The sequence below is a fragment of the Myotis nattereri genome (genome assembly GCF_964212035.1).
Source record: "Myotis nattereri genome assembly, chromosome: 17".
Lineage (NCBI taxonomy): Eukaryota > Metazoa > Chordata > Mammalia > Chiroptera > Vespertilionidae > Myotis > Myotis nattereri.
Window position 1 is genome coordinate 12536239 of NC_138092.1, and position 25010 is coordinate 12561248.

The following is a 25010-nucleotide window of genomic DNA, read 5'->3' on the forward strand; positions in this document are numbered from 1 at the left end:
GCGTGGATGAGTGGGTGGCGAGGTAGAATTCCTCTGGGGAGCAGGCCAGGGTTTTATCCGATTTTCAGAAGGGGGAGAAGTTAGACATCGTTGCTCCAGCTGCACAGATGTCCTGAACACCAACTACTTCCCATCGCCCCCAAATCTCAGAGTTGGCTTCTTGCTGGAGGTTAGGGGTTCTGGGGCGCACAGCCGGAGAGAAACCGCCTTCTCCAAGCATACCCTTCAGGGCCCACTCTCACTCGGACGTGCAGAATGCCCAGCCCCCCTTACCATGGGTCCATCATGAAAGATAGAGACAGAGGTCACGATGGTCAGACCCAACCTCAGACTACAGATGTTCGGGCCTTGAAAACAGTTTTCTCCCATCACCCGCCAACCCTGCCTGCAGGGCACTCTGAATTACGGTTTTCTCAAAAAAATGCATAATTCGAGTCCATTACTCTGTGACTGCCATAATTATATTAGGTTCAGTTTTTTGTGCTAACATTTGTTAAATATAACTCAAGGATTTTTTAAAAATCCGTGTATAAGTGAACCAAAGCAGTTCAAACCCGCCTTGTTCAAGGGTCACCTGTATTTTGGATGTGAGGTTGGGAATCCAGTATTCAAAGGGCTGACACTTTATACCTGGATTTTCTCAACTGTGAGGTGAGGTAGGTTGGCACCCCTCACCCCAAGCTCGCTGGTCAAGAGTCAACTCTAGCCGAAACCGGTTTGGCTCAGTGGATAGAGCGTTGGCCTGCGGACTGAAAGGTCCCAGGTTCGATTCCGGTCAAGGGCATGTACCTGGGTTGCGGGCACATCCCCAGTGGGAGATGTGCAGGAGGCAGCTGATCGATGTTTCTCTCTCATCGATGTTTCTAACTCTCTATCCCTCTCCCTTCCTCTCTGTAAAAAATCAATAAAATATATTTAAAAAAAAAAAAGAGTCAACTCTATTTGTTATTACCTTGCTCTAGTATTTTTTAACTACTAAATGTTTTTCTTTAAAAAAAAAACCAAAAAAAATCCAAAACTTCTTTTTTAGAAATTAATGATGAAGATTTTTTTCAAGGGTCTTAGGGTTTGCAAAGTGAAAGCCCAACTAGGCAATCCCCAGGGTGTTCCTAAGAAAAAAGAAACGCTGAGAGTTCTTATAACGTACGTTTTTGAGAAGAATGGGTCCAGCATGCTTAGCCTCTGGGTTGGTCTGCGATGGCAACACTTAAATGTCAGGTGGTCTGGATACATGCACACTCTTTCCTTAGGTCTTTAAGGGGAACGGGTGGGTTATCTGGAGGTTTGATGTATAGCCAGGCGTTGCTGCAGGACCAGAAAGTTCAAAAGTTTAAGTTCCCAGGCTTGTTAAAGTCAGGATGGTTTCCTGGTGCCTTAAGCTACTATATTTTTGCTAATTTAAGCAATCCTGAAAAAGAACAAAGTAGGTGGGATCTCAATACCAGATACCAAGATGTATTACAAAGCCACTGTTCTCAAAACTGCCTGGTACTGGCACAAGAATAGGCATATAGATCAATGGAATAGAATAGAGAGCCCAGAAATCGGCCCGAACCAATATGCTCAATTAATATTTGACAAAGGAGGCAAGAACATACAATGGAGCCAAGATAGTCTCTTCAATAAATGGTGTTGGGAAAATTGGACAGATATATGCAAGAAAATGAAACTAGACCACCAACTTACACCATACACAAAATAAACTCAAAATGGCTAATTTAACAGCTTGACTATAGTGACTCCATTTTATTTCTTATCTCTTTCCTCACAGGCCAGGCCTTGCTTGGTTACATAACCAGTGTTTTCTGTTTGAATTATTATTATTATTTGAAAACTTTAATGTTGACATTATTGTAGACTGCCCTCATCCTCATCCCGCCCCCCCTCCCCTTTGCCCACCTCCTCCTCCCCCCACCTCTCCCTCCTTTGGCCTTTGTCACACCATTTTCCATGTCCATGGGGTCTGCATATATGTTCTTTAGCTAATCCCTTCATTTACCAGGCATCCCACTTCCCTCCCCTCTGGCTCCCTCCAGTCTGTTCCATTGTCCATTCTTCTGGTTCCATTTTTTTCATCAGTTTTTTTGTTCATTAGATTCCACATATTAGTGAGATCATATGGTATTTGTCTTGCTTTGACTAGCTTATTTCTCTTCACATAATACTCTCAGGTCCCCGCTCCATGCTGTCGCAAAGAGTAAGAGCCCCTTCTTTTTCTACAGCACATAGTATTCCATTGTGTAAATGTTCCTTTTTTCATTAATACACCAGAACCCTCATTAAATGGAAGAGGCTTGGGCCTCTCCTGATCCCCAAGAAGCCCTGGTTTTAAATAGTTGTCAGCAGCCAGTTAGCTGGGGCCACAAAAACCCTTTGTTCTCTGGACTAAGCATCCCCAGTTCTTTCAACAGCCTCTCATTTTTTTAATTGATTCTCTCTCTCTCTCTCTCTCTCTCTCTCTCTCTCTCTCTCTCTCTTTTAGAAAGAGAGGAAGGGAGAGGGAGAAAGAGCCACCTCCTACTCTGTTTCTTTGAGGGTGTTTTTTTTAAGATTCCACATATAAGTGAGATCATAGAGTATTCATCTTTCTCAGTCTGACTTATTTCACTTAGCATAATGCCCTCAAAATCCATCCATGTTGTTGAAAATGGCAAGATTTTCTTTTCTTTGTGGCTGAATAATATTCCATTGCATGTATGTGTGGACTCATTGGAGAGCGCCTGCAAGGGCAGTTGTAGGAAACAACGTAATAGACCTTATTTTGGGGGTTGGAGGGAGTTCATAAACCCAGAGTGAGAAAGACTAGAAAGATACAAACTAAAATTGTACAGTAGCCAGTACATATCCACCTGCATTTCTAGAGCGTTGTGAAGGCTGAATGGGAGACTGTTCAGCCAAGTGCGTCCCTGTACTGGCTACTGTAAACAGGGCTGCAATGAACACGGGGTGCATGTGTCTTTTAGAGTTAGTGTTATCTCCTTTGAGTAAACATCCGGAGGTGGAATTGCCAGATCATATGGTGGTTCTGTATTTTGTTTTTATTTCTTGGGACACAAAGTTTCTCGCCCGAGGTTACACAGGCTACACCCCGCCGCCGGGATTTGCCATTTGACTCTCTGGGTTCTGCAGAGGACACGGCAGAAGCCATGAAGCAGGACAGTGGGGCACGGCCGAGTGGACTTTGTGTGAGCACACGTGGGAGCCTCTGGGGGCATCATCACCCTTAGTGGGGCTGCTCTGGACCCACTGGCTGGTAGGTTTGGGGGGTGCAGAATACAACACAATTGTTTTCGAGCCAAGCGGTCCAGGCAGAAACATGTCGATTTAACAATTTATATTCATGTACGGATTACAGAGCAAGATCAGGCGATAAAGGACATAAAGAGGCCTGGGGACCTCGCTGCCCTCTCATTGTGTGTCAAGGGGCACAGCAGGGCCTTCCTGAAGCCACCCCGTGCACGGCACAGCTCTCCCAGACAGATGTCTGCGCTGGCAGGTCACGCGGGGGCTTGAGGCATTTCATTTCTCTGTTTGTTTGCAGCTGATGATTATCATTCTTGGTTAGAGGTAACATGAATGTTTCTTACTTTTTGGAACAAAGGTAGCAATTCCAAACCAGAAACACTTCGGTTTTGGTTTTTAGTTGTTGTTGTTTTGTTTTCTTATTGCAAAAAAAACGATAGCCACTCATTGTAGAAAATGTAGAAAATACAGACAAGCCAAGAGAAGAAAGTGAAAAGCTTCCCCAACTCCAGGTCTAAAAATAACCATGGCTAGTGATTTGGTTTGTACCCTTGTACATTTGAAACAATTTTAGTCTGTATCTTTCTAGTCTTTTTCACTCTGGGTTTATGAACTCTCTCCAACCCCCAAAATAAGGTCTATTACGTTGTTTCCTACAACCGTCCTTGCGGGCTCTCGCCAATGAGACTACATCATTTTCACACAAGAGGTTAAGCCAGTCCCAGCCAGCCGCCCAGCACCGGGCTTTCACTCATGGTCAGAAGGAAGAGGCATCCACCGTGGCAGGCTTTCTGCCTGGGAAGTGCCTTTACACAGCACCCCCTGCTCACCCTGGCTGGCCTCCCCAAGTGCCCTGGTCTGCATCCCTCAGACTCCATAACCCTAAATCCCTTCCCTCCGCAGGCCTGGATGATAAATTGCAAAAATGAGCTAACAATGGTGTTCATAAAAAATCATAAATCTGAATCAGGTTTATAAAGGTGCTGCGTTAAGAGGTACTTAGTATCAAAAAAAAAAAAAAGAGGTACTTAGTATCAAGTTCAGCTGGCCGACTAAGTCCTGGAACACACACGGAATATTTGAACTCCTATGTCATGTATCATCCCCTTCAGTTAGCCCAACACCAGGCAGCGTTTTAAAGCTCTTGGATGAACAGTCTCGCATTCCACCTTCACAACACTCTAGAAATGCAGGTTGATATTATAATTGCTATGTTACTGATGAAAAACATTGAGGCTCAGAGAGTTTCAGTGACTTGCTTAAGGTCAGAAGACCAGTCAGTTATAGGATCATAAGTGTTCATACGTGGGAGAGAATCAAAAGACGTATCCAACCAGGGAACACCAGTAGGACTAGAATTGTGTTGACTCTGATCGCCTGGGGCAGTGTGTTAACAAGGATGGGGTAATGGCTAATATTGCCATTAGCCAATAGTAATGGCTAATATTGCTTTTTATCCTCAACAGTTTTATTGAGACATAATTGACATACATACAATTCACCCATATTTAAAGTGTACAGTTTGATAAGTTTGACATATGTGCACACTCATAAAACCATCACCACAACCAAGATAGCAAACATATCATCACCCACAGAAGTTTCCTCCTGCCCCTTCATAACCCTTCCCTCCGGCCTCTCCCTGCCTCCCAATCATGATGTGCCTTCTGTCACTATGAGTTAGTTTACACTTTCAAGAGTTATATGGAAATGGAATCATGCCCTATGTACTCTTTTGGCCTAGCTTTTTTTTTTCACTCCACTTATTTATTTTGAGGTTGTTGTGTATGTTAACAGTTTTTTTTTTCCTTTTCATTGCTGAGTAGTATTCCATTGTATGGATATACCACAACTTATCTATTTTCTTATTGATGGGCACTTGGTTTGTACCTAGTTTTTGGCTTAAGAGTTTACCGTTTCTTGTACTTACTTTGGGCCAACACACCGCTGAGTGCTTTATATATGAAATCATTTAGTTACTCTTCTGCTTCTTTATTAATGAGCTAACTGAAGCACTGCACGGTTGAGTAAACTACCCAAGGCCGTGAAGCTGTTAAATGGCAGAGCCAGGATTCAAACCCAGGCCGTGTGATTTCAGAGTCCACATTCTCACCTGTCCTGCTAAACTGCTATGTTTAGCAATGCCTATCATGGGCGGAGCTGGGAAGATGACAGTTGTACCATGTGTTTGCAGTACCCAAGCTCTTTTTTTTTTCTTTCAATCCTTACCTGAGGATATTTTTCCATTGCTTTTTTGTTTTTGTTATTTTTAGATAGAGTGGAAGGGAAGGAGAGAGGAGAAGAGTGAAGAGAAGGAGAGAAACATTGATGAGAGACACATTGATTGATTGCCTTCCACAACATGCCCCAACTGTGCTGGGAAGGGACTTGCAACCCAGGTACATGCCCTTGACCAAGAATTGAACCTGCGACCCTTTGGTGTGAGGGCTGATTCTCTAACCACTGACCCACATCAGGGCTACAGTACCCAAGCTCTTAACTGTCACCATTTGACATCTAAACTGTCCTACCACAAATATAATTAACAAAATAAACTGATGAATGGAGTGGATCCATGGAAGCATGGAACAGAGTGTGGAATCTCAGAGGGAAGGCAGGAGAGGGTGGGTGGGAGGTAATCAACCAAAGACTTTGTACGCATATATGCATAACCCATGGACGCAGACAATAGGGTGGTGAAGGCCTGGGGTGGGGGCAGGCTGAAGGGGGTCAACAGGGAAAAAAGGGGGACATATGTAATACTTTCCACCATAAAGAAGTATAAAAAAATAAATATATAAACTGTCCTACCATATGTTTAAGTCCCCTTATAACATCCATTTCAGCTGTTCATAGAATAGAGTACATTTCTAGGTATGAATTTATTCAGCACTAGAACTTTCTATCCCAGATAGAAAAACATTGAGGCTCAGAGATGTGAAGATCTAGAAGGCTTATCTGGATCAGGGACATTTAACAAGGTTGGCCTTATTTCTTCAGAAAAATCTATTTTTTACTTTTGAAAATGAGTCAGTGTAAGTTAGAACACATGGTTGTCACTAAGTAGAATCTTTGTATTTGAAAGTTTTAAAAGAGAAATCACTGCACAGTACAACTAGAGAGGACGCGGCCGCCCCTTTTCTGAGTGCACAGGGCTTTTGAGGAATGCTTTTCAGAAAAGTTGCTCTGTTTGATTTTGGTTCTTTCTGGCTCCCCTTCCTCTTTCTCAGCTGTGAGGATGTGGTGTGAATTGCAGCCACACCTCACCGCTCTGAAACAGAGCAGGGCTTTCTCTGCCACTTGTAACCCTATTGTGTAACGGTTTATGGAAAGACGTTGTTCCTTTAACAGAAATGAGAGCCACAGCTCCATGGCTGGGGATACAGGAAGGGCATTCCTAGCCATGCCAGCACACACCATCCTATATAATAAAAGCACAGTATGCAAATTGTCCCCTCAACCGGGAGTTCGTCTGGGAGTTCGACCAGGGGGCAGGGCTGGCCGGGGGAAGGGAGGGAGTACCCAGACAGTAGCCAGCAGCTGCTAGGGATCCAATCAGTACACAAATTTAATGCACTGGGCCTCTAGTAAATAATAACATGCCTGGGTTTGTTCCACCTGCTGAGCCTGTCCTATTCAGCTATCAGACTTTGATTTCAGTAAATCAACCTGAACTTGAGAACAACCAGCTTCTCTGCATCCCTAGTTAGGGAGTTGTAGGAACAAGGTTGAGCTGGCAGTTCCGGCAGTGAGCTTGTCAGGCAAGGTGGACTGGTATTCAGCCGAGAGGGGAGGGAGTGGTTAGTGGATATCTGCTGTGTGTCTGGCCCTGGGCCTGGGCTGTGGGCACTGTGGTGGACAAGCCAGAGGTCCCTGTGCTCAGACAGTCTCATGGGGAAGCCAGATATTGAGCGAGAAAGAGTACAGCTGGAACAGACTCCAAGTGTGAGCCTTTCTATGGAGGACAAGCATGGAGCGCAGAGCACAAAGCATGTGCTGGATTGGGGTGTGAGTCAGGGGAGCTGCCCTGAGTCGGGGGCACAAGGAAGGCTTATCTGGATCAGGGACATTTAACTAACACCTTATTCCTATAGGTATTCTAGTTCTCTCCTCACATCAAATCAGATCACCAGGAAGCCACCCAGCAGGGGGAGGGGGAGGGGGTGGGCCATCCCCTGCAGAACCACCTCCGGGGCCTGGGGCTGGGGGTGCGGAGCTCATGAGTAGCACTTGGCTTTATCAGAGCTCATGCAAGAAAGGACCCCAGATTTTCGTATTCGAACGTGCTCTGACCCTCATCAGCTGTGTCATTTTAGTTATGTTTGTAGCTTCTTTCTCTCACCATGAGAAGCCTAGCACCAAACAAGATCAATATATTTACTCCTCTGTTCAATTCTACAATACACATAAATTTGTTTCATAACTATACCCAAACCACTATTAACAATAAACCTACTAATGTATTAAGTCAAATTCAAGTTTTCTTTGCAGTTTTGTTTTTTGGGGTTTTTTTTTTGTTTGTTTGTTTTTGGTTTTGTCCTTTTATCTTCAGGCTGAGGGTGAAAGTACTGTAGCTAAAAGTTATTTGGATCCCTTTCTATTTTTTTTTTTTAATATGGTTGTTACCTATTGGATATATAGATAACTTCATTTGTTTCTGTTTATTTCCAACTTTGAAGTTAAAAAATTCTTGTTGATTTAACTTTTTACATACTAATTATGATGTGTCTTGGTGTGGGCCTCTTTGGGTTATTCTTCTTCGGGACTCTTTGTACTTCCTGGACTTGGATGTCTATTTCCTTCACCAAGTTGGGCAGGTTTTCAGCCATTACTTCTTTAAATAGGTTTTCTGTTCCTTTCTGTCTCTCTTCTCCTTCTGGGACCCCTAATGATTCAAATGTTGGAACTCTTGATGTTGTCCCAGAAGCCTCTTAAACTATCCTAATTTTTAAAAATACTTTTCTGTTTTTTGCTGGTTTGATTGGGAGATTTCCACTACCTTGTCTTCTAGCTTGCTGACTCAATCTTCTGCATCAATGAATCTGCTGTTGAGATTTTTCATTTCAGTTATTGTAGTCTTCAGTTCTGATTGGTTCTTTTTTATATTTTCTCTTTGTTGAAGTTCTCACTGAGCTCATCTATTCTTCTCTCATGTTATTGAGCATCCTTATAACCAATGTTTTAAACTCCTTATCTGATAGATTGCTTGTCTCTGTTTCATTTAGTTCCTTTTTGGGGTTTTGTCCTGGCCTTTTCTTTGAAACACACTTCTTCATCGTCTCATTTTGGCTGTCTCTCTGTGTTCGCTTCTATAAATTAGGCGAAACAGCAAGCAGGCTTGAAGGAGTGGCCTTGTGTAGGAGCTACCCCTGTGCAAGCTGCATGTGCCAGGTGTCTTTGGCAGGCCAGCTGGAGCCAGAGCATGTGAGGCAGTGGGAAGTCACAGGGGTAAGACTCACTGTGACCTGGAGCTGAAGCTGAAGTGAGCACAGGCCAAGGGAAGTCCCAGGGACAAGCCACTCTAGAGAAGCCAGTTGGAGTTGTAGGTAGAGTGTGCTCGGGCCTCTGGTAGTCCTGGGGGCAAGCCACACCAGGGCCTGGAGCTAAAGCTGGGGTGGTGCAAGCTGCAGGGAGCCCCAGGGGTAAGCCACTGGATCTGGAGCTGAAGTGAGTGTGATTTTCAGGAAGTCCTGGGGACAAGCTGTGCATGCACAGGAGCTATAGCTAATGTGGGTGCAAGCTGAGGGGAGTCTGGGAAATAAACCATCAAGCCGGGGGCCCAAGCCGCACTGGGACAGCCGTGGCTTGTGGTTGGCGTGCCTGGATAAGCTCCTGCCCATAAATCATTGGGGACGGGAGGGCCATAGATGGGGCTCTGGGGCCTCTGACATGACACCAGAGAGCATGGCAGGGGGAGACTGCTAAGATTGCATCCACCCTCTGAGCTCTCTAGAGAAGATGACAGCAGCCTTAGAAGTGCATTTAATTAGCCTCCCCATAGGCTTGCAGCTAAGAAGATAAGCTAATAGGCCTCTTTCACAGAACGACTGGGCTCCTCAGTATGTCGCCTCTCTGCTGCTCTCGACGGGTGTGGCAGCTGGAAAAGAACACTTTCTCTATTTGTTCCAGTCCTGTGGACACACAAGTATTGGCCCCACTGGCCACCAGAGCCGGGTGATCTAGAGGTGTTCTCTAGGGGGCAAACACAAAAATTGGGGGGCCAGGAAAGTGTACAAACTCCTTCCCAAGAGATACCGGAGACCTGGAGCAAAGCAGATGGACAATGCAAAGGTGGCATCCCCCGCCTTTGTCCCCAGAGAAAACCTCAGTAGGCCCCTAGATGTGTTGCTTAATTTTAATATACATTGAATTATTCATGAATACTACCATGTGTAAAGTGCGGGGAAATTGTACTCTCTTTCATTTCAAATTTTAACAAGGACTATTCACTCTTTCAGCTATCACATCACCAGTGGTCACGAATGGTATTGGAGGGACCATACAGCTCACCTACACACACCTCCATCTGCCACTGCCACCTCATGGTGATTCTACATGTTTGGGGCAAGCATCTGGTTATGTTGTTATGTAAAGTGTAGGTAGGCCCATGTATTTATATATTGATGCATTACTAATTTATTATAAACCACCTTTATTATGCTCTTTTTATAAGCTATTTTTATTTCTCTTTTGTATTAGAGTTAGGAGAGCCTATTGTTTTTTTAATGACATATATCCCTGAATTCCCTTTTAGTATATTAAAGGGATAATAACAAAATAATTGCTTATAAAAAGGAAGTATTCATTCTAAGAAACACCTCTTAGAGGGAGAGGGCAGTGTGCGTCCTCGTAGTGAGCATTGATTTGTCAGCTCATAGCGAGGACCCCGATGGTCTGGGTCAGGACCCACCCCTAAACCCAGGCTCACTGCGACCTGGGGAAGGAAGTGCCCTTCTTGGCTAGTCTAGTGAGCTGAGCATCAGGCATAAGGAGGGCAGGAGGCAGGGGAGACAAGACTCCAAATTATCCAGCCCCGCTAGGGCCACCTGGAGATGGGGACCGGGTCCCACAGTGAAAGTGGAGAGTGCTTCCTACATGAAAGCAGAAGGGAAGCTTAAGTGGCTAATGTGACAGTTACCCGCAAAGACCAACACACACCAACTTAAAACCTAAGTAATGGAAAAGGGCTGATGGAACATTCCCTACCACGGCCTGCAGAGCTTACAAAACAAACCCACAACAAACCAGACTGCTACGGAAAAAGAGAAAAGAAAGCTGTCCTTGAGATGCAAGAAAAACTGCAGAAGAAAGCCGCGAGCCGCTCTAAATAACAGTGATGATGCAACAACAACAAAGCTTCCACCTAAAATTGGCAGGAATCCCGACTGTGCTACGCACACGCACAGCGGGAGATGGCAACACCGGGAGCAGCGTTTGACAGCCTGCTCCTTGGCTGAGTGTTAAATCAGACCCCAGGAAACACTAGCAAAGCCCTAATTTTGGAAACCCTTGACGGCACATAAGCAGTTGTACATAATAACGGCTCTCTAGTAAGAGCCACCTACTTGTAAGCACCAAGAAAAAGACTTGCATTGTTCCGGTCCATTGGTGGCCCATCTGCCGCCCCTTCTCGTGGGCCGCACACTATATTTTCATAAAACAAAGCCTCGGGAGAGCTCCATACTTGTCACATCTCCCCGTTGGGTTTTGCATGGAGCCAGGAAGTGAAAAATTAAGCCTAGAATATTGATATTCTAATTTGCTGATGGAGGAGCTATACTTAGTTAGTAATTAATGTTCCTTTATTGAAGAAATGCTTTTGAACATATTCCATGGCCTGACACAGTGGCTAGGGATACAAAGACTTGAGCCTCAAACTCTAGTGGGAGATCACAGTCCACACACATATGTGCTGGGCGGCACCACAGGCTACTCCTCCGAACCCCCCTTCATTCCACCCCATGCATTCTAGCTCTCTTCTTCCTGGACCAAGCCGTCTTCTGCCTCAGAATCTTGTGATTTGCTGTTCTCTCATCCCCATATATTTGATGGATCCATCCCTCTCTTCGTTCAGGTCTCTGTACAAATGTCACCCTCTTGGACCGCCTGGCCACCTCAGTTAAAATAACAATCCTTACTTTTCCATCCAGTCTTTTTATTCTCTCACTCTCACCTCTTTTATCTCCCAGATCAGTGGTTTGTCTTCATAATAGTATCGGTATTTGATGTTAAAATAATGGTTAAAGTTATTGCTTTCTGATCTTTTAACCAAAAACCTCAATTCTTTCATGTTATTGTCAGGTTACCTGTCTTAGATATTAGATACAGAGCACATCTTAGGCCTTAGTTCAAGAAGAGAGAACACTCCTTAAAAGGTAAGATTTACAGAACTGGTGCAAGTTCAAGGACAAAATTCCTCGAGGTAAAAGAAATCTGGTCACATCTTCTTTTGGAGGGCCAGGGGGTACCACCATGAAAGGATTCAGCTGTATCACTCATTTGGCATCCTTCACTGCCGTTTTCAGTTGATGTTAATAAATGTTGATGAGGATGTGGTCTGGTGAATATGGTGGGTGGGTTAATACTTCCCAGGCAAGATCTTTTAACATGTCTTTAACTGGTTTTGAAGTGTGTGATGGTGCGTCATCATGAAACAAAATTACTTTGCCATGTCTTCTGGCCCATGCTAGTGGTTTTACAATCAAAGCGTGGTTCAAATTGATTATTTTTGGTAGCGATCAGTACTAATGTTTTCACCTGGTTTTAGAAGCTCAGAATACATCACACCTTCCTGATCCCACCAAACGCAGAGTGTTGTCTTCTTTCCAAAGTGATTTGGCCTTGCAGTCGATGTTGATGGTTAACCTGGATCAACCCATGATTTTGTGCATTTGGGATTCTCAAAATAAATTCACTTTTCATCGTGTCACAATTCCATGCAAACAAGACTTTCTTTCGTGCCATTGAAGCAACATTTTACTGATGACTTCGGTTTTCCATTTGTCTTTCGTTCAGTTGATGTGGCACCCATTTTCCTTTCAAATCTTTCCCATTGCTTGTAAATGATCAGAATCATTTGCTGAACAACATTTAATCTTTCTGCAAGTTGTTTTTGAGTTTGACACGCATCTTCATCCATCTTCATCCAATAATGCTTGTAATTGTTGGTCTTCAAACTTTTTTGGTTGACCTGGACGTTCTGTCTTTCACATAGAACTCATTACTTTTAAAGCGTTGAAACCAGCATTCAGAAGTATCTTGAGATGGAGCATGTTCACCATAAGCTTCCTGAAGCATACAATAACTTTCAGCAGCACTTTTCTTCAAAATAAAGTAATGAATTAAAACTTCCCACAAATGCTCTTTTTTTAGCACAAAATTCGACATTTTTAAGCGTAAAAATATCTATGATGTTAACACCTTCAGAAAATTTGACATATGAAGTTTTGAAGCTTGCTGTCAATACAACAAAATAGCATACATATCAAATCGCATATATATCAACATATGTGTAACTCCATCTATTGAAACAAATCCGCATTATTAACCGGTACACCTAGTATACAGTTGTTCAGGGGACAGATGATAGCAGCAGGGATGAGGGTGATAAGAGAGACGGACAGGAAGGAAATCTAGGAGTTCACTGGGAGCCCTTGACAGCCTGGATATGGTAGGTAAGGGAGAGGTTGGTATCCAGGATGACCTCCGGCTTTCTAGCTTACTCAACAAGGATCCAGCACTAAGATTGACCTGGTTGGACCATAATCTTGCCTCTACAGACAGGATCAAATACTGTGGCTTGTCAAACCCACTAGATTCACCTGGAGTGGAGGAGAAATTTCCTGAAGGAAAAGGGGTCCCGGTAGCAGGAAAAGAGAAATGGGAAAACCAGCTGAACAGACCCAGCTGTAGCTCCCACAGGCCACTGCAGAGATAACACGGAGGGTCTGGTCTCTGACCTTCGTGAGATATTGGCAATAAGCATCAGGCTTATATTCACCATTAATCACCAATTTGCATATACCATCAGGCCAGACACCAGGGGACACCATCCTGCTGCTCAGAAGGTCCTTGAGATGGTCAAATTCACTGCCATCGGCACACACCTGCAGGGGGCACTGTTACTCTTCTCACTCACTTCCCTGGTCCCTGAAGTAGCCAACCAGGTGTCATTTTACCTTAAATCAGAGGTTTAAAGGGCAGAAGGATTAGTTCCAACAGCCTCAGCCAAACTGGGAAGTGGCAGAAGGAGCTAAGGTAGTGTTGCTGCACGGAACATTTAGTCCTAGTTTCGCATAAACGGGCACAAAGACACACGCTCACGTGCTCCTTGGCATTCCTTAAACCTTTCCCATCGTGTCAAGGAGATATGGATCTCAGGAAGAAAAAATGCTCTTTCTTTATCCTAGGTGTTTCTTTCAGTGGTACCTGGAAGCCGTTGGCAAATATGTTAGAATTATAAACCAGGATGATAAGCCAGTGAGGAGGTTAAAACAACAAGAACTAGTCTTTCAAGGTCCCCTAAGGTACTCAGCAAACCGGTTGTATTCATGGCAAAGTAAAAGAAGCCAAATTGCCCAGGATGTTTGTCTAAGAAAATGATAGTGTGGCCTTTAGTGTATCCAGTGACGGATGTGGACTTGCCAAGGTTTGCTCAGTCCTTGTACAGGGACAGTGGTGGCTGCCGGCTTTATTGTAGAGAGGAAGGGGCAAATGCTGTCACTAGCACGTTGGCTTTTTGGGTTTGTTTTTCTTTTTTTAAGTATTGTTTTTAAAAATGTGTTGGAAGTATTTCAAGTAGTCAAGAAGGGAAACCAAACTCGGGGAAAGAGAAGACACTGTCCCACAAAGCAACAGAAGACAAATCCTGGGTATTTGTCACAAGGGTGTTGAACAGTAAACAAAGCTAGTTGCAATCTTCTCTAAACTGGTGGGAATATTGGGCTGAAAGTATTAAGTAAATCAATGATGCTTCCAAGTTGGTAGTTTCTGTGCTTCTTGTGCTTCTCTGGGCCCGAGTCCACGGTCAGGGTTGCAGCCATCTCCAGGGAGGTTGTACCTTTGCTCTTGGCAGCTCTGCTCAGTGATAAGAACCACGGTGTATGGAGAGCTCTGGATGGGCCAGTGCGCCAAGGGCTTCTCCTGTTATTTCCATTACATCTTCACAGCAGCCTGGGAGGTAGCCCTGCACTTAAACATGAAGACATTAAGGTCTCGCGAGGCCTTTCATCAGGTTAACTTACTGAAAGTTCAAGTGGCCATCATTAACTGAAAATCCAAAGCCAGTAAGTGATGGCACTAGGGTTGAAACCTGGGAAGTCTGTGTCTAGTCTCTGCCAGCTGAGCGGTTGTTTTTAACTGTGCCTTCCACACTTTCTCTTCTATCTTGTTGCTCCATGAATTCTGGCCCTCTCGCTCCAGTCTGGGTCCAGGCAGAAGGTGGGGTGGGCGGGCATGATGGTAACAGAGGCTACATAAGAGGCAGATTTTACTTTTGTGCTTCAATTCTCGGTTAACCACGGTGACCCTCCTGCTGGTCACATGTGGGTGATTGGCAGCTGTGCCCAGTGCTGGCTCTGTTGCCAACAACTTCCCGGCATGCAGAGTGGACACAGAATGACCAAGGAAACCCAATAGCCATCGTTCCCTCTGTGCTTAGAAACAGAATGCAAATTGTATTCCAGCTGGCGATGGGCCCAACCGAAAGGCTACATTTCCCTGCTTCCCTGGCCTTCGTCAGCCATGTGACTAAACTGTAAGCAATGAGATTTTGCAGAATTGTTGCTAGAGTCTTTTGGGATTAATGGAAGCTGACTCAACAGGGAGGGGAGTCCTTTTGTCTCCTTCCTCCTTCCTAATGCCTGAGATGCAGATGCAATGGCTGGTGCTCCAACAGCTGGCTTGGACACTGAAGTCATTTACTTTAGGTGGGAATGCTTCTCCAACTGTAATGTGCATATGAATCACCTGGGAATTTTGTTAAAAATGAAAACTCTGGCCCTATTCGGTTTGGCTCAGTGGATAGAGCATCGGCCTTCGGACTGAAGGGTCCTGGGTTCGATTCCAGTCACAAGCACATGCTGGGGTTGTGAGCTTGATCCCCCCATGCAGGAAGCAGCCCATCGGTGATTCCCTCTCATCATTGATGTTTCTATCTCTCTCCCCCTTTCCCTTCCTCTTTGAAATCAATAAAAATATATTTTTTAAAAAATGCAAACTCTTATTCAGTAGTTCTTGGGTATATTCTCTAGTACTTTTCACTGAGAGAACTTAGGTGCAGTAACCCTCCTAATATATATGAGTACACCTGACACCCAAATCTTGGCTTCTAAAAGCCGTTTGAGAAGAACAACAGCGCGGACTGTCAGTGCCGGCCTTCCTCGTGTAAGGGGATCTCCTGGACCCTTGCTAATTCAATTTTTCCCCATTCCGGTCCTTCCCTATCACTGCCCCCTTCACCTTGGATCATGTTCAAGAAATGTGAAGAAAAAGCCAATGTGTCCAATTGCATCCAGTTGAAAACATCAGTTTTAAAGGGTATTAAGAACCAACTAATAGAGCAATTTCCAGTTATTGAACCATAGCTTAATCAAATCATGCCTAAGAAAGATCCTGTCAAAATAGTGCGATGCCATAAACATATAGAAATCCTTATAGTAAATAGAGAGCTACTATTTTTTAGACAAAGAGAAGGGCCTTTTTATCCAACCCTAAGATGGCTTACAAATATCCCTTTATGGTGCCACACTAGCAGGTTGAAAAGGAGCCATCAAATTTGTACTCGGTGGAGCAAATATCATGTGTCCAAGCTTAACTTCACCTAGAGCTAAACTTGACCCTGGTGCTGCCGCAGATACGATTGTTGCTATCCCAGCAGGAGGAAGACAGCACACTCTGTGTGTCGGAGCCATGCGATGTCTGCAGAAGATACTGAGAAAGTCAACAAAGGAATTGGCATCAGAGATGTCCATTAATTAAATGATGGGCGTTGGCATATGAAGACATATAAATGAGCCTCAGGCCCAAGCCGGTTTGGCTCAGTGGCTAGAGCATCAGCCCATGGACTGAAGGATCCCAGGTTTAATTCCAGTCAAGGACATGTACCTTGGTTGCAGGCTTGATCCCCGGCCCCAGGTTGGGGTGCATGTGGGAGGCAACCTTCCTCTCTCTAAAATCAAATTTTTTTAAATAAAGGCCAGAGAAGAAAAGTCATATGACTAGATGTAGAAAAAACTTTTGACAAAAACCAACACCCATTCATGACAAAAACTTAGCAGACTAGGAGTAAAGGGGAACTTCCTCAACTTGATAAAAATTATTTACAACAGCCCTAACCAGTTTGGGTCAGTGGATAGAGTGTCCGCCTGCGGACTGAAGGGTCCCAGGTTCAATTCCAGTCAAGGGTATGTACCTTGGTTGCAGGCACATTCCCAGTAGGGAGTGTGCAGGAGGCAGCTGATCAATGTTTCTCTCTCATCGATGTTTCTAACTCTCTATCCCTCTCTGTAAAAAATCAATAAAATATTTTTTTAAAAAATTATTTACAACAAACCTATAGCTAACATCATATTTAATGGCAAGAACCTCAAAGCTTTCTCACTAAGAACAGGTACAAGGCAAGAATGTCCCTTTCACCACTACTTTTCAGCACCATACTGGAAGGCCTTGCTAATGCAATAAGTTAAGAAAAGGAAATGAAAGGTGTATAGGTTAAGATGGAAGACGTAAAACTATCCTTAGTTACAAATGATGTGATTGTCTATGGAGAAAAAAAATCAACCCAAAACTCCTGGTACTAATAAGCAATTATAGCAAGGTTGTAGAATACAAGGTTAATATACAAAAGTCAATTGCTTTCCTATATACCAATAATGAACAAGTGATATTTGAAATTTAAAATACAATCCATTTACATTGGCTTCCAAAAAAATGAAACATTTAGATATAAATCTAACAAAATATGTACAAGATTTTTTTTAGGAAAACTACAGAATTTCAATGAATAAAATCAAAGAAGAACTAAACAAATGTAAATTCCATGTTCATTAACAAGCAGGTACGGTCAATATTGTCAAGATGTCAGTCTTCTCAACTTGATCTATAGATTCAATGCAATTCAATTAAAATCCCAGCAAGTAATTTTGTGGATGGCAATAAACTAATTGTAAAGTTTATATGGAGAGGCAAAAGACCCAAAATAGCCAACCCAATATTGAAGGCCAGGATGAGGGCCACCCCCCTCCCCCACTCCCCCAGTGCACGAATGTTGTGCACCGGGCCTCTAGTTTCGTTATAAATCTAAAACTGCTCTAAAATAGTCTTTTTGCAAAAGAGAAAATGTAGCAAAATGTAAAATCCTGGTGAATATAAATATGTCAAAATTCTCAATATTTGCAACTTTTCTGTATGTTGAGAATTATTTCAATGAAAAGTAAAAAAACAAAAAGTATGCCATCTTTCAAGTAATTAGTTTCTAATTTTAGAAATTCATAACCTGAGAAAAAATAGTATTTGATGTTTGAACCACTCATTGAACAAGCATTTATTGAATGCCCACCATGTGCCAAGCATTAAAGCTAGAGAGACTACTCATTTGGGACCCTACCCTTAATGCCCGTGCAGAGAGATAGGTCTGATTCTAGTACCTGCTTTTTCCACTCTGCTGAGTCAGCTCCTCTCTAGGATCCTGAGGTAGATTTCAATGCAAACCCCCCGAGTTGTTATCACTGTCTTTGTTGCTGTCACTGCCCTCATAATCCACTCCTTCAAATAGCAAAAATCCTTCCTAACACTGGAGAAAAAGTAAAAAAAAAAGAAAAAAGTTACATGTAGGTTTGTTGAAAGTCATAAGTAATAGTAATAGCATATACTTCAAGACATTTCATTGTATTAATACACGAATAGTCCACATTTTAAGACTCCCGACTTTTGTAGAGCTTTTGAAGACATTTCCCTTGGTTTGGGAATCAATATGAAAACATCTATTGTGCTGTAGTTATCAATGTTAAATTGCATCTGAGGTTTGGCTTGTTCCAAAGCACTAAATCAAGTTGTAGATTGCTCATGGCCTTAGCAGAGCAATTGTCACCGAGGCCTGTGATACCCCACTTGCCAGCTTTTCTGCGACACAGGGCCTAGGCACAAAAACACTGTTATGTTTTTCATAACAGTCAAATTGAAAACCCAAGTTTCCATCAACAACAGAATGGATAAATCATAGTATATTCGTACAATGGAATAGTATACTGCAACAAAAAGGGCAAACTACTGCTACACATGGCAAGGACAGATCTCACAGACTAATGTTGGATAGACACCAAGAACAAGAGTCCATGTTGAGTGAATTCATTTCTATGAAGCTCAGAACCAGCTAACACAATGTATGCTGGTAGACGCAGGGAAAGTGCTCACCCTTGGAGAGGGGTGAATATTAACCGAGTGCAGGCACAAGGGAGCCTCCGGGGGTGCTGAAGATATTCTGTATCTTGATCTGGTAGTGATTACATGGCGATTATAAACACTGGCTAAAAATCACAAAGCTGTACTCTTTAGATTTTTGTACCCAACTGTATGTAAATACCTCAATTTTAAAATTAAATAGGATTGCCCTAGCCCAGTGGTCGGCAAACTCATTAGTCAACAGAGCCAAATATCAACAGTACTTCTTCAAAATAGACTCGCCCAGGCCGAAAACCAACTTCTGCGCATGGGCCACGAAGTTTCAATCGCACTGTACGTGCGCCCGTCACACTCAAGGGGCCAAAAAGCCGCATGTGACTCGCGAGCCGCAGTTTGCAGACCATGGCACCAGTTTGGTTCAGTGGATAGAGCGTCAGCCCACGGACTGAAGGGTCCTGGGTTTGATTCCGGTCAAGGGCACATACCTCAGTTGCAGGCTCAATCCCTGGCCCTGGTCCAATGATATTGGGACCAATATTTTTCTATTGCTATAAAAAATGTAATTGGAATTTTAGTAGGGATTGCACTGAATCTATAGATTGCTCTGGGTTGTATGAGTATTTTTTTAAATCCTCATTCAAGGATATGTTTTTATTGATTTTAGAGAGAGGAAGAGAGAGATGTGAGAGAGAAACATCGATCAGTTGCCTCCTATATGCACCTCGACTGGGGATCAAACCCACAACCTAGGTATGTGCCCTGACCAGAAATTGAATAACTTTTCTACCCCTTTCTCTTTTTCTTCTTTTGATACCCCTAGAATGGGAATGTTTATTGGCTTGATGCATAAGTCCTTTAAGCTATCTTAACTTTTTTATTGCTTTTTTTTTTTTTCCCTTCTCTGATTGTATAAGTTCCACTGCCTTATCTTTGATCTCACTGGTCCTTTCTTCTGCTTCATCTAGTCTTTTGTTGAACCCCTTTAGTGTGCTTTCCCATTTAATTACTGTATTCTTTAGCCCTGTGATTTCTATTTTGTACTTTTTATATTTTATATCTCTTTGTTGATGTTCTGTGTTTATCCATTCTTCTGAATTCAGTGAGCATCTTTCTGACCATTATCTTGAACTCTTTATCTGGTAAATCACGTAGTCTCATTTCATGAAGGACGTTCTCTTAAGTTTTATTTTGTTCTTTCTTTTGGAACATATTCCTTTGTTTCTTTATTTTCTTTGACTATGTTTGTGTCTATATATTAGATAAATAATATTTCATTGTGTGGGTATATAATCATTTTCTTTATTCATTCATCTGCTGGTAGGCACTCCTAGAAGAAGACATAGAAAAGAAGTCATTTGTTGATTGTTTCTTTTGCTAGTCAGGCTGTTTTCATACGATGGCTGTTAACATGCGAATGCATATATCTTTTAGATATCCTGTTTTCATTTCTGTTGGGTATATGCCCAGTCATAAAATTGCTGGATCATACGGTAAATCTATTTTTAATTTTTTTACAAACCTCCATATTATTTTCCACAGTGGCTAAAAAGAATTTCATTCCCATCAACAGTGTACAGGGTTCCCATTTCTCCACATCCTCACCAACACTTCTCTCTTCTCTATTTTATAATAGCCATTCTAACCAGAATGAGGTGATATCTCATTGTGGTTTTGATTTGTATTTCCTGATGATTACTGATGTTGAGCATCTGTTCATATAACTGTTGGCCATATAAATGTCTTCTTTGGAAAATTTCCTATTTTTGTTTCTCTGCCCACTTTTAAATTGGATCGGGTTTTTTTTGTTGTTGTTATTGAGTTATCTAAGTACCTTATATATTTTGAATATTAACCCTTATTCAATTTAGGATCTGAAAATTTTTTCTCCCATTCTATAACTTACCTTTTCTTTATTACAAGTATTTTTTATTGACTTCAGAGAGGAAAGGAGAGCGAGAGAGAAATAGAAACATCCATGATGATAATTATTGATCAGCTGCCTCCTGCAGGCCCCCCCACTGGGATCAAACCTGCAACCTAGGCATGTACCCTGACCAGGAATTGAACTGTGACCTCTTGGTTCATAGGCCAATGCTCAGCCGTTGAGCCACACTGGCAGAGCTATCGGTCACCTTTTCATTGTTGGTTGTTCCTCTTGCTGTACAGAAGCTTTTAAGTTCGATGTAGTTTTATTTATTGTTTTACGTTTTTGTTTGTGCGTTTGGTGTCCTATTATAAAAAGCATTGTCCAGACCAATGCCAAGGATCTCTTTTCTATGTTTTCTTCTAGGAGTTTTCTGGCATCAGCTCTTAGGTCCCTGATCTATGTGGAGTTGATTTTTGTGGTGTAAGATAGGGGTCCAATTTTGTTTTCTTAGCATGTGTTATCCAGTTTTCCCAGCACCACTTGTTGAAGAGGTGTTCTTGGCTCCCTGGTTTTAAATATTCGTTGACTGTATATGCAGGCTCTCTATTCCATTCTGTTGGTCTACGTGTCTATTTTTATGCAAGACCACACTGTTTTAATTACTGTAGCTTTGTAGTACACAGTTAACCCTTGAACAAAGCGGTCTTGAACTACAAGGGCCCTCTTATACACAGACTTTAAAAATCAACTGTGTGTTATAATATATGGTTTTATTGATTTTAGAGAGAGGGAGAGAGAGAGAGAGATAGAAAAAATGATGAGAGAGAAACATCCATCAGCCACCCCCTGCACACCCTATAGGGGATCAAGCTCCCAACCCAGGCATGTGCCCTGACCAGGAATCAAACGGACAACCTCCTGGTGCACTGGATGGCACTCAACCAACTGACCCACACCAGCCGAGCATCGGCTGTATTTGAATCCACAATTGGGCATCAGTGAGTGCAGAGGGCCGCTATATGAAGTTTTTACTCTGCGCCCCTAACCCCTGCGGGTGTTTAAGGGTCAACTACAGTTTGAAATCAGCAAGTGTGATGCCTCCAATTTGTTCTTCCTCAGGATTGCTTTGGCTATTGTCTTTTGTAGTTCCATAGACATTTTAGGATTTTTTCCCCTATTTCTGTGAAGAATGCCATTGGAATTTTGATAGGGATTGAATCTGTAGATAGCTTTGGGTAATAAAAAACATTTTAATAATATTAATTCTTCTGATCCATGAACACAGAATGTCTGTGTCTTCTTCAATTTTTTTTATAAAAAGTCTTAGTTTTTGTTATATAGTCTTAGTCCTAGGTTTTTATTTTCATTATGAATGGGATAGTTTTATTTTTTCAGATGTTGCATTATTAATACAGAAATACAACTGATTTCTGTAGGTTAATTTTGTATCTGCAACTTGAGTGTTTTTGATCTTAGAGAAAAAGTTTTCCATTTCCCACTATTGAGTATGAAGTTAGCTGTGACCGTGTCATATATGGCCTTTATGTTGAGGTATGTTCCTTCAATACTCAATCTGAGGATTTTTATCATAAAGGGATGTCATCCACAACCCCACCACTGCCCAACCCTCTGGCAACTATTGGTTTTTCTGTATCTCTGAGTCTATTTGTTTTATTTGTCACTTGTTTAGTTTTTTAAAATCCCATTCATAAAAAAGTGAAATACAGTATTTATCTTTCTCTGATTTATATTACTTAGCATAATACCCTCCAGGTCTATCCATGTTGTCATAAATGGCAAAATTTCATTCTTTTTCCTGGCTGAGTAATACTCGTGTGTGTGTGTCCTTCCTTATCCATTCATTTATTGGTGAACACCTAGGTTGCTTCCATATCTTGGATATTGTAAATAATGCTGCAGTGAACATAAGGGTGTGTATATCTTTTAAAGTCATTGTTTCATTTTCTTCAGATAAGTGCCCAAAGTGGAATTACTGGGTCCTTTTTTGTCTCTTGTTATAGCCTTTGTTTTAAAGTCTATGTTGTCTGATATAAGTATTGTTATTCCAGCTTCTTTTTTATTTTCATGAAATATCTTTTCCATCCCTTTATTTTCAGTCTGTGTGTATATTTTAATTTGGAGTCTCATGTAGGCAGCATATGTATGGGTCTTGTTTTTTTATCCATTCAGTTACCCTGTTTTCTAAGGGAGCACTTAGTCAATTAACATTTAAAGTAATTAGTGAGCCCTGGCCGATTTGGTCCAGTGGTTAGAACATCGACCCATGAACCAAAAGGTTTTGGGTTTGATTTCCAGCCAAGGGCACATACCTCAGTTGCAGGCTCAATCCTGGGCCTGTCGGGGCACATGTGAGAGGCAACCAATCAGTGTGTCTCACACTGATGTTTCTCTCTCCCCTCCTTCCATCCTTCCACACTCACAATTTTAATTGTTTTCATACTAGATTTATAAGTGGTTGGTCTACTGTCTTTAATATAGGGTGTCCCCAAAAAATGTACACACACTTTAACAGCTGGTATCTCAATTTTGAAAATGAACTGTATATTAATAAATGTTGCCTTTATAATTATTCAAAGTGTATGTATACATTTTGGGGGGGATATTCTAAATATGTTTGCCTTTACTAGTGACATTTTTCCACCATATATATTTTTTTAATATATCTTTATTGATTTTCAGAGCGGAAGGGAGAGGGAGAGTTAGAAACATCAATGATGAGAATCATTGATTGGCTGCCTCCTGCACGCCCCCTACTGGGGGTCGAGTCTGCAACCCTGGCATGTGTCCTTGACTGGAATCAAACCTGGGACCCTTCAGTCCGCAGGCCGACGCTCTATACACTGAGCCAAATCAGCTACAGCTCCCCATATATTTATTTCTAGTTTTTGCCTTTTTTTTTCCACTTAAAGAATTCCTTTTAACATTTCTTATAATGCCAGTTTAGTGATAATGAACTCCTTTACCTTTTGCTTGTCTGAGAAAATCTTGATCTCTCCTTTAATTCTGATAACCTTGTTGGGTATTCTTGGTTGTAGGTTTTATCCCTTTGATCATGTTGACTATATCATGCCACTCCCCTCTGGACTGAAAAGTTTCTGTTGAAAAGTCAGCTGATAGTCTTATGGGCATTCCCTTTTATGTAACTAGTTGTTTTTCTCTTGCTACTGTTAGATTCTCTCTTTAACTTTTAACATTTTAATTATAATCTTCCTTGGTGTGTCTCTTTGGATTCATCTTGTTTGGGACTCTCTCCGCTTCCTGGACATGGATATCTATTTCCTTCCCTAGATAGGGAAGTTTTCAGCCATTATTTTCTCATATTGGTTTTCTGTCCCTTTCTCTCTTCTTCTGGGACCCCCATGAATCAAATATTAATGCACTTAATGTTGTCCCAAAGGTCCCTTATGCTATCCTCATTCTTTTTCTTTTTGATCTTCCAATTGGGTGATTTCCACTATCCTGTCTTCCTGATTGATATCCATCAGGAAGACAGAATAGTAGAAATCACTGATCTGCTATTGATTCCCTCTGGTGTATTTTTCATTTCAGTTGTTATATTCTTATTCTTAAGTTCTGATAAGTCCTTTAAAAAAAACACACACACAAAACATTTTTATCTCTGTTGACGTTAACACTGAGTTTGTCTGCAGAATTTGATGAGCATCTTTATGACTATTACTTTGAACTCTTCATCTAGTAGACAGCTTACCTCAGTTTCATTTAGTTCTTTTTCTGGGGTTTTATCCTGTTTGTTTGCTGATTTGTTTGAAACATACTGTTTTCTCTCCTCATTTTGCCTCTTTGTTTTCTATGTATTAGGTAGGTCAGCTAAATCTTCTGGTCTTGAAAAAGTGGCCTTATTTAGAAGGTGTCCTGTGGGGCCCAGTGGTGGAATAACCCTTGTCACCAGAGCCAAGTGCTCCAGAGGTGTTCCCAGGTGGACTAGTGTGGCCTCCTGTTGTGACTGGGCCACAACTTCTATGGACGCACACTGACAGGTGAGGCTGATCCCTGGCCCACTGGCTGTAAGGCCTGGCCCCTCACTGGTGTGCAGGACAAGCCCTCAGTGTGGCTGGCTGAGAGGCCCGACCATGCTGTTGCAGATACACTGCTGTGTGCTGTGTGCTGGTGCTGACCGAGGCTGCCGCCCACTAGTGTGGCGAACAGTGCTAGCAAGGTTAATGGAGAGTTAGAAATGGCACCTGCTAGGTTAGAGAAAGGGTGCTTGCCAGCATCTCTGCCTTAGGAGAAAGTTCCAACAGCGCCCTGTCCTTTCAGTACACATTCTAAAATTAGTCAATGTCACATATGACCTAGGTACTTTTCAAACTGCTCTGTGCTGGGACGCAAAGAGCGTAACCTACAGCCCTTTGGCTCTCCCAGATGTAAGCCCTGCTGGTTTTGAAAGCCAGATGTTATGGGGGCCCCCCTTCCTGGTTCAGGTCCCCCAGGCTAGGGCTCAGACCCCTCTCTCTTTGGA

General features: G+C 42.4%; 1 pseudogene across 1 annotated transcript; it reads left to right on the forward strand.

The window, feature by feature from the left end:
- The first annotated feature begins 15710 nt into the window (after positions 1 to 15710).
- Positions 15711 to 16256, forward strand: LOC308533289 (malignant T-cell-amplified sequence 1-like; annotated as a pseudogene). The gene has a single exon. The product of its transcript is annotated as a malignant T-cell-amplified sequence 1-like (transcript).
- Positions 16257 to 25010: the final 8754 nt, after the last annotated feature.